This window comes from Neofelis nebulosa, chromosome 11, assembly GCF_028018385.1.
Source record: "Neofelis nebulosa isolate mNeoNeb1 chromosome 11, mNeoNeb1.pri, whole genome shotgun sequence".
In the NCBI taxonomy this organism is placed as follows: domain Eukaryota; kingdom Metazoa; phylum Chordata; class Mammalia; order Carnivora; family Felidae; genus Neofelis; species Neofelis nebulosa.
The window spans coordinates 86,480,582-86,490,600 of record NC_080792.1 but is presented as its reverse complement, the minus strand read 5'-3'; the positions used below and the strand labels follow the sequence as shown (position 1 = coordinate 86,490,600).

Below are 10,019 nucleotides of genomic sequence, written 5' to 3'. Positions count from 1 at the left end.
AGTTCATTCCCTTCTTTAGTCCTCGGGATGCGAAATCGGGTGGGCGAGGTGTGGGCGTGGCTCGGTAGGGCCCCGCCTCTTTCCAGGCTCGAGTTTGAGACCCCTGGACACGGTCGGCCGCGGCGGAGCAGGATTGATGGGCGGGGCCAGGTCCGACCCCGCCCTCAGGGGCTGTCCCCCTCCGGCCGATCTGGCTCTCGGGGGGGAGGGGCGTGGTCTCCTGCAGCCCCGCCCCACTCTGGCCCCGCCTCCACCCTGGCCTCCCTCCCCCGTCGGGCTCCGCTTGCACAGCCGGTTCCTCTTTACATAACGGCGCGGGGCGGCATGGGCTCGGGCCACCGCCTCCGCCCGGCCGCCCGCCCGGACTGTCGCGGCCCGTGGTGGCGACGGCGGCGGCAGCAACAGCAAAGTTTCTCCGGTGGCGGCCCGGGGGCGCATCCTCCCGCAACTGTCAAGCGCTGGCGGCGGAAATGATGAGGCGCTGGCCATTTTCCGAGCCCGGGTTTCCTGCCTGAGCCCCGCTCAAGCGAGTCGCGAGCCAGGAGCCGGCGCGCGGGAGAGAACGCGCCCGGGGCGGGGGCCCGCCCGCCCCCTCGGGATTTCGGGGGGCCGGGGGCGCGCGACGCCATGGGCCGGCCGGGCCCGGACCCCCTCTGTCTCAGGTAAGCCCGCCTTTCCCAGCGCTCCTTCCTCTGGGGCTGCGAGGGCTTTAATGGGGGAAGAGGAGGCCCCCTGTCCGGTTCTGCCCGGTGTCTGCGCACTCCCACAACAGCCTGAAATACTGCCCTGCCTCTAACCCGGATGGGGTGTTCAGGGGTGACCCTTCCCCAGCTCCTGCGACACTCTCCCCGCCGACACCCCCACCCACACACGTGTTGGGGATGTAATAGGGGAGGCAGTGGGAAGGCGCTGAGAGGGTATGGTTAATAGCCCCAGTCTACCTTCTCTTAAAGTAGCCCGGTCAGTTGAGAGCAACAGTCCCCCCTCAACATGTGCCCGGGGAGGAGAGGTCTAGGGTCAAGTGCTTGGACCTTGAAAGTGAAAGTAGTCAACTAAGGCTATGAGGATGGAAGAACCCTCTGGGAGTGGGGCCACCTGCCCCTGCCCCTCCCCACTCTCCCAGCCCAGGGCCATGTGGCTAAGAGGGTATCTCTGGATGCTAGAAGCCCGCCTTCACAGTCCCCACATCTCAGAGGTGGCCCAGGCCAGGTGCCCCCAAGCCACTGAGTCCGGAGTTTCACAGGGTTGGGAGCCCCACAGCTCAGGTCTCTTTGAGCTGGTGCCCTCACACCCCAGACCTGGAGCTCAGGTGAATCCTCCCATCAAAAAAAAAAAAAAAAAAAAGATGCAGAGGAGGCCTTGTCTTATAGGTCAGCGTGCCTGGGAGGGTAATTTCAGAGGCCTTTAATGCCTGGTGCAGAAATCCCCTCCCTTCCCTCTCTCTGACCATGGGGGCTTTTGGGATGATGGGGACTGCATTTGAGGAACTGGGGAGGGGGGTTTGCCTGCCTGTCCTGCTTCTTTTTTTTTTTTTTTTCCTTCTTTAATTTCCTCATTCTCCTGTTTCTCTTCCCCATTCCCTGCCACGATGATGTAGGTGAGGAGGTCACTGCCTGCAGCTGGAGGCCTCCAGGGAGGGGCATGGCCAGGCCTGATTGAGTGGGAGGAAGTGAAATTGGGCTGCGGGTGGGGGCTTCGGAGCAGAGGGCCTGGCAAGATGATGTCTGTAGGGCCAAGGTCCAGCTTTGGGAGCAGGAGGGGCTGAGACTTGACCCACACCCCCCTCGCCTGGGAGATGAGCATCCCCTGACACCCACCAGCTGCCAGGCTCAGCTAGGGCAACCAGCCCATCTTGCCTCCCTATTTAACGGTCCAGCTGGAGGGCCCCTGCCAGGCGATGGGCACATAGGTCTCCAGGGCTGTGGGCGCAAGTCCTGTCTGGATTTCCCATCACTGACCTGGCTGCCAGAGCGGAAACAGCTCCGGAGGCTCTCTGGGACCTGCGGGGGCTGGAGAGCCAGCCCAAATGGGGGGAGAGCAGGCAGAGGCCGCCTGGGCAGGCTGGGGTCAGCAGATGAGAGGCCAGGGCCCGCTTGGGAAGTTGGAAGGGTTTTTAACAGGCTCACTTTTTCTGAGCCTTTTCCCACAACCCTCCTCTGGGAGGGAAAATCCTTCTGAGCCAAAGGGTGAACATTCCTAGAACTTCTGTGGTCCCTGTGGGCCACAGAGGCAGCCAGCTGGGAAGGGGCTGGACTGAAGTACCAGCTGCTAGGGTCCGAGGACCTTCAGGGACTCAGCGGTGGAAGAGAAAGGTCCTGGAGGCTTAGGTTCCATTCTCCCGCTGCTTCTATCCAGCTGAAGGCATGGGCAAGTGACACCTGTGAGCCTCAGTCCCCCCACTGTGTGAAATGGGATAATAACAGGTTTGTGGTAGGGATTGAATGAGCCAGTGTGTGCAAAGCATCTGCTACCTGGCAGGGAAAGGGTTCAATTACAGGTGGTGGTGGTGGTGATTTTTCATCGCTATCATCATTAGCGTTATTGTTACTGGCTGGGAGATGCTTGTTCATCAGCATGCCTTGAATACCTCCGGCATGTGCAGCTCTGGGGTTTCCTGAGTCTTTGGGGTAAGAATCTGAAGACACAGGCGAGGATGAGGTGATGGGGCTTCTTGGCTATGAGGTCTTGCTTCCCCGTCCCAGCCTCAGTTTCCTCATCTGTCAAGTGGGTGTGATAATCGTACCTCATACTTAGGGTCTTTGGAACCCTATATGAGTGAATTCACCAAGTGTTTAGAACACTTTGATCAGGTGTAGTAGTAGTAAGAATGAGACTGTTGTTGTTTGTTGTGGGTGTCAGCTCTGATTGTTTTCCTTCCTGATCCTCCTGACCCCCGTTCTTGTGAAGACTAGACTTGATCTTTCTCGGATAGATAGGAGTTTCTAATGCAAATCAGATTCTGTAGAACCTCTCCAGATACAGTGGTAGCCCTACAGCGGGTCAACCTTTCGTTGCCCTTGGATATCTGGGCCCAGCAGTGCCACCCCAGGACACCCTCCACCTCCTGGATGGAGCCTCCCCAAGGGCAGGGATGGAGGTACTTGGAGGGACCTCCCAGTCCCAGGGCAGCCCACTTTGGCGGTGGGGGGTGGGGCGAGAGGCACATAAGGCACTCAGTGCTGGGCCTCACCTGATAATCGTAGATGGTATTAATATTATTAAATGAGAGGCCTCTCCTGTTAGATTCCCACCTCTCCCTGGTAGCAGCATGGCCTTTGGAGCCAAATCTGGGATCTGCCAGCTTCCAGCTGTGAGGCCCAGGGCAAGTTCCCTGACCTCTCTGGGCCTGATCTGCCCAATGGGGACCAAGAGTGCCGGCCTCTCCAGGGTAAGCCTGGAGTGTATGAGCCTGGCATAGTGTAGGGGCTTGAACTGTGTTGGCTATAACTGCCTATGGCTGTGTGCCCTTGGGCTTGTCCCTTAACCTCTCTGAGCTCCAATATCCTTCTCTATGACATGGGAGTACTAATGACTGCACAAGAGAATTGTGTTGAGAAGTGGTACGCATAATGCCTGGCATGCAGTCGGTGCTCAATAAGTGTGAGCCACTGCTGTTAGTGCCCCAGAGGGGGCTGGCACTTAATTGCCAGGTTTCCCGGGAAAATGGTCTCAAGGGGCTCCCCGGGTGTTCAGCATCTTAGGCTGGGCAGGGCAGGAAGCAGCTTCCATCTGGCAGATGCGAGAAGCCCGCCGTGGAGTCCAGAGGTGTAATACATGTTTCTTGTTCCCAGCCAGACCCTGTTCCCAGCTACCCGCCCTCCCTGAGGAAACTGAGGCGGGCAGGCTGCCCAGGGGAAGTGACTCAGCTGGGGTCACTCGCTGAGTCAGGCCTAATTGGACCCAGGAGCCCTGCGCCCCAGCTCCCTGACTTCCGGGGGCCTGCAGTCCCTTGGAAACTGGGCAGGTCCAAAGGCTACAGCTGGACACCCACTTACTTGGGCCCTGACCCCTGGGCAACCAGCATTCCTCAGTCAGGGCTCCGGGGTCCCACTGACCATCACTGGGCTTCTCGACCTGGTATTCTTCCCCCTCAGCAGGGGCAAGGGACACTTCCCCAGGAGAGCAAGTCCTCCTGGTGTCCCCCCAGCCCCGCCCCGACCGGAAACCCAGCAGCTGAGCAGATGGCTGGAAGATTTTTCCTCCCACGCCACCCTGTCAGGGGTCGGCAAGGGGGGCCGGGCTGCAGGCTTCCTCGGGAGCCAGGCCCGGAGCCCCTGGGGGCCTGTCCGGATGTGGGCCCCCACCCCGGTTGGGTAGGGGGGAGGCTGCCACTGCCCCGTGTGTCTCCAGGGAGGCCTGGGAGGGAGGAAGTCTATGCCCTGCTCACCGGGAGCTGACTCACAGGGTGCCTGATGAGGTGCTAACCCTGGGGGGCTGGGGGACTGGAAACAGGACTGGGGGGAGGTGGTCACAAAAGAGGGCCTTTGGCATGAGTCTGCCCTTGAGAGCTGGCACTCTGGTGTCCTCTCACAGGAGGACGGGTCCAGAGAAGGTGAGGAGCGAAGGGAGGGGTTCGCCTCTCCTGATACTGCAAAGCAGCACCATTGTAGGGTATGGGGCTCCCTGAGAGGCTTTCCCCACATCAGATTCTCACCCTTCTCTCCTCAACTCAGGGGCAGTTAAAGGAAGTCACGTGCTAGATGAGAGGGGTTGGGGCTGGAGAGTACTGCCCCTTCTTGGGGGGATAGTCCCTGGTTTTCTCCTGAAGCCCGGGTGGGGTGTGGGGGAGGGGGGTGTGGCCAGGGTGTCAGGCCTGGCATGGGGACAGAGGACATTTCCTGTTCTGGCAGACTGTGCCAGCCTGATAAATGTCCCCGGGCACTAGGTGACCCCAGAGAGGGTGCATCAGGCCTCCACTGACTGCCTGATGATTTAGGACAGAACCCACCTCTCAGCCTCCCCAGGGCCTCCGAACCTGCACTCCCTACTTCCCAGGAGCTTCTCCACAGTCTAGACAGCCTGAATGGTGTGAAAGGGCAGCGGGCTGACTGCCAGGCTGGGTGTGTTGGAATCCCCCCCCCACCTCTCTGGGCTTCCTTGGGCGGGGGGTCTGGCCTGTTGGAGAAGTTGGTGCTGTAGGTGGGAAGGACAAATGCTCCTTGTGGCCTGTAGTCAACCTGGAGTCCTCCCTGGAGGAGGTGTCCCCTATGAAGGTGTGAGACCTCCTGCCCAAACATCTGTGAGCTGGGGGAGGGTGGAAGCTCTGGACTGGCTCATTTTAACTTCGTTTACCACAATTTAATCTATCCTCCCCCTGCCTTGGCAGGTGAAGTCCCCACAGGTGGAGGAAGGCCTTCTCCGCACCTGAGCCTGCTAATTACACAGAAAATGTTAGCTTCCCCAGGTTACATTATTACCCGGGGTGATTGGCTAGAGTAGAGGCTAATGAGCCTCAGTCTCTGGGGTCATGGGTTAGCGTGGGCCCCACAGCTCAGATTCCCTGCTTAGAGCCAGGATTCCCAGCTGTTCAGCGCCTCATTTCTCACTGACTTGGTAGAGGCTCGAGGGTCCCTTAGGATGGATATGTGTTTGAACAGGGGACACCAAGCTTCAGCTAAGGCTTTAAGGCCCTCACCAGGTTGCCCTTAGCAGGCAGTCTGGTGGACAGTTTTCCTGAACTGGGGGTCCTGAGAAGCGCCCCCCCCCTCATGCCCCCACACTACTCTGGCACCCTAGGATGGGTGTGGAGACAGCCATCTCTCTGTGTTTGCTTTGGGGACTTGGGGGGAAGGGGGCGCCAGGCTTCGACCTTCCTGCTCCCATATAACATCATCCTCGTCCCTCACCCCACTGTGGGATTTGGGAAATCCTGGAGCCCCACCTCCACACACATAGCTGGGAACTCCTTGCCCCAGAAGCCCAGGCTGAGCAGGTGGGAGGGACTCTGTGGATTTGCAGGCCCCTCTGTGTGGAATCTGTTCATTCCTCTGGCCACCCAGGCTTCCAGATGCTCTAGTGGGGGAGGGGGCGTAGAAATGCCCCAGAGACCCCTGTTCCCATCCTCCAGCCGAAGCCTGGGGTTCCTAGGAACGTTCAGATGATTAATAAATGCTTTCTGCTAAGAGCTTTTCAGGCCCTGATCCCACAGTTGGTGTGATCTGATCAATTGCTTAGCACATAGTAAATGTTCAATAAATGGCTACCACCTGGGCTGAGGCCCGAGGAGGGGACCACCTTCCTGCGGCCTGGCTGCCCGCCCAGCCAGGAAACCTCCCAGGCGTGCCCCCCTCCCAGACATGGGCCACAGCTGAGTGCTCAGTGCTCTGACTGGTGATTTCCTGCCCGGAGCTCCTGCCTGGAGCCTCCTCTCCCCTGAGAAGGCCTTTTGTTCAGGCTCCCATGACGCTCCCTGCTGGCCCAGCCCTCAAGGCCAGGCTCCCCCTGTGGCTTCCATGGCTGCAGGCCTGATATTCTCTGACGCTGCTGCTCCTCTCTGCTGACAACAACCACAGCAGCAGCCACTTATTTACTGAGTCCCAGCACCCCACAGACATCAGTTCTCCGAGTGCTCCTAGTAAATGCCAAGAGCTGAACCCTGACCCATTTTACAGATGGGGACATGGGCTCAGAGAGGCAAGCCCCCTTTCCGCATCACACAGCAAAGAAGTGGTAGAGGCAGGATGAGAACCAGGGTTTGGTTGCTAGCTCCACCACGAGAGGTCCCCTGGATAGTGGGGGGTGCCTCTTGGTGGGTTTCTCAGAGCCCCACAGCCCTTTCTGTTTGTCCATGTGGGTCAGGAGCATAGCGCCGAGAGCGTGACCGTCAAACAGAAGCCCCCCTCAATCCCGGGAGTTCATTCATACAAGTAATATTTCTGTGACCAGGCCCTGGCAGGGTGAGCAGGAATGAGGTGGCCTCTCGACCCTCCAGGGGCAACCAGCCCAGGTTGAGGGTGCAGGGGACAGTGATCAGTGTCACTCATGTATCAAGCAGCATCGCTCGCTAGCACAGCCAGCCAGGTTCTGATCCCAGCTCTGTGCCTCACAGGCTGTGTGACTCTGGGCAAGCTATTCTTCCCTTGCCTTGGTTTTTTATCTATAAAATGGACATATTTGTAGGACCCCCCTGCCCCCCCCCTTCAGGGGGGATTAGTGAATGTATTTGCAAAGTATTTAGCACAGAGCAGGGCACGTGGAAAGCCAGCCAGGGTGTCATTTATCATCATTTTTATTTTTAAATTGTTATTTCTAAAATTGAGATCTGATTGACATACATTAGTTTCAGGTATACAACATAATAACTAGACTTACTGTGATCATGTCACAACATACAAAAATATTGAATCGTTGGTTTTAAGCTTCTACCCTGTGGCTATTTTCCTGACCACCTGGCAGGTTTGGAACCTGGACGGAGAAGCTAAGGCTTCCTGACTCCAGCAGGAGCTGAATGAGAACTTTATATCCCTTCCTCTGGATCTCACTCATTCTTTTTTTTTTTTTTTAATGTTTATTTTTGAGAGAGAGCACGTGTGCGGGAAGGGCAAAGAGAGAGGGAGACGGAAAATCCGAAGCAGGCTCCACGCTTTCAACACAAAGCCTGACCTGGGGCTCAAACCCATGAACCATGAGATCATGACCTGAGCCACCCAGGCACCCCTGGATCTCGTTCATTCAATAACCATCCACTGGGAAATGAGTCTTCCTCATGGTGTGCATTCAGGCCCGGATCAGGCGTTTTGGGGGTGACTTCTGTGGGAGTTTCTAATTGCCAGCTGTGGGACCTCTCTGTGCTCCAGTTCCTCTAACTGTGAAGTGGGAGCAATTATGGGCCCTGCCTCCTAGGGCTGTCATGAAGTTCGGGAGAGTTAATGCTTTAGGCAAATGCCTGATGTCCAGCAGGTGCTTGGAATACATTGCATTTCTGGTGGGAGAGCTGTAGTGGGAAGTGTGGGGAGGAGGGCTGCCGGCCAACCCCCCGGGCAGTGAGGGACCGTGGATCAGGCACACTGTTCCCAGAAAAGTCCTGTCAGAGTTCGGCCCTGCAGTTGGCACAGGGATTCCAGGCTGCACGGGTGGGGGTGGGAGTGGGGAGTGGCCCAGTGAGGGGGGTCGTTGATGGGCTCTGGCCACTGGGCATCTGCCAGAGGAGCCAGAGGTTGCAAATTCAGCTGACCTCTTGTATTCATACATTCGTTCATTCAGCAGGCATTTGTTGAGCTCCTGCCACATGCTAGGAACTGGGACCAGAGCGGGGAGCAGATCGTGAGGCTCACAGTCTGGTGGGGAGACAGCCACTAATTAAGTGATCATAGCTGTAAAGTGATAGCATGTGCCAGTGTGCTGAAGGATAAGTTCAGGACTTGACTCCATTGGTGAGCTCTGGGAAGCTGCCTTTTGTGTGCAGCTGAAAGCGGGCAATCGCCCAGAGGCAGCAGGCATGAACGGGGGCGGATCATACAGGGTCTTGCAGGCGGGCAGGAGCTTGAGTCTGGAATCCGAGCACTCTCTGGGCCCCCTAACCTGGGAGGACAGTGCTTGCCTCACCTGTGTGGAGGCATGGGTTAACTGAGGACAAATCACACACACACACATGCAGGTAACCCCCCTGCCCCTCGCTGCCCCACTTCAGCTACGGGCGGGGGGGGTGGTGGTGGTGGTGGTTTGGTAGAGTGTGGCGATCAAGGGCCTATATGGCTCCTCTCCCTCCTGCCTGGCAGCTGTTACTAACTACTGTGTGCAAAGTGCTCACTGAATGTAGGTTTCGAGGACCTTGTGATGTGCAAAAATGTTGACTCTGTGCAGAACGCCCTCCCCACTGACACCGTCTGGGGTGTCCTGCTGCATTTAGCTGCAGGGTCACCACGATGGCCTAGAGATGGCAGGGGCAGCCCTCATTGTTTTTGCAGCTGCCCAGCAGGTCTGTCCCACACTGACCACGCACAGAGTCACAAATAGAAGGTGCCTGTGCACTGGTGTGTGGCAGAAAGATCCTCAGTTTCCAGGTGCAGGTCTCTACCTGGAGAGTCTCTCAAGGACTCCTTATAACCATTTCATGAGGTGGGTACCATGGCGCTCCTCACTTGACAAACGAGGAATCTGGGGTTCAGAGAGGTCCAGTCATGTGAGAGTAGGCCCTTAGTAATAGGTTTTTGTGTGGGGAGGATAAGCAGCCATGGTTATGTGGTCCCCAGCAGGGGCCCAAGGCCCAGTTGGAAGAAAAGATGGTACTGATGGTAATTAGAGAGGTCCGGGGTTCAGCACCTCGGACAGCAGAGGGTGGGGGGCTTCTGCCATTTTGACTGTGTGCCGCCAAAGAAGGAGCCATGGAGGTGGGAGGAGAACGGAGCCCCAGCTGGGATGGGTGGGCAAGGATCTGCCTGTCCTGACATACCCCCATCAGAGCAGGAAACACCTTTGCACCCCTCTGTGAGTCTTGTTAATTGATTCCTTTGCATTCATTGTTTTATGTTTTTCTTGACGCCAATGATACACGCTCATTGTAATATTTAAATAATAATAACAGCCGGCCCTTAGTAGGCTTTTCCTAAGTCCTGAGGGTCTTTACATTTATTAACTCAATCCTCACGACAGTCCTGTGAGGCAGGTGCAATCATGTTCTAAGGCAGAGAAAAATCAATAACTCATCCAAAGTCACGTAACTAGTAAGTGGTGGTGCTGGCATCTGACATAGGCTCCGTGTTCTTAACCATATTTTCTAAAGACAAGTAGCAGCAATATTCCTTGGTTACTTTTCCCCCTGAAACTCCAATTCTAGTTCTTTCCTACAGGTTTCTGTGGGAAACACTGTTTCTGGTGGGTTTCCTCCAGCCACACCTTTCTTGCCCACCACTTAAACACATTTATGTACACATAAAAAGTTGGCAGTTTGGTATCGTGTGTGTTCATGTAAATTGGATCACAGAGTCTGCGTTGTTCCTTCGGGTGGTAGCATAGACCTCCCTCTACCTTTTCCACTACTGCAGAATATTCCAGCTGAGATGTATCACCGTGTGCTTTAC

General features: G+C 56.7%; 1 protein-coding gene across 2 annotated transcripts in view; it reads left to right on the top strand.

Annotated features, from left to right (window-relative positions):
- The first annotated feature begins 526 nt into the window (after nucleotides 1-526).
- The window catches only part of SH2B3 (SH2B adaptor protein 3), a 38,233-nt gene continuing 28,740 nt past the window's right edge, over nucleotides 527-10,019 (top strand). For both annotated transcript variants that reach the window (XM_058691686.1, XM_058691685.1), the window contains exon 1: nucleotides 527-662. The gene's annotated coding sequence lies outside the window, so the exon portion shown is untranslated. The remainder of the gene's footprint in view (nucleotides 663-10,019) is intronic.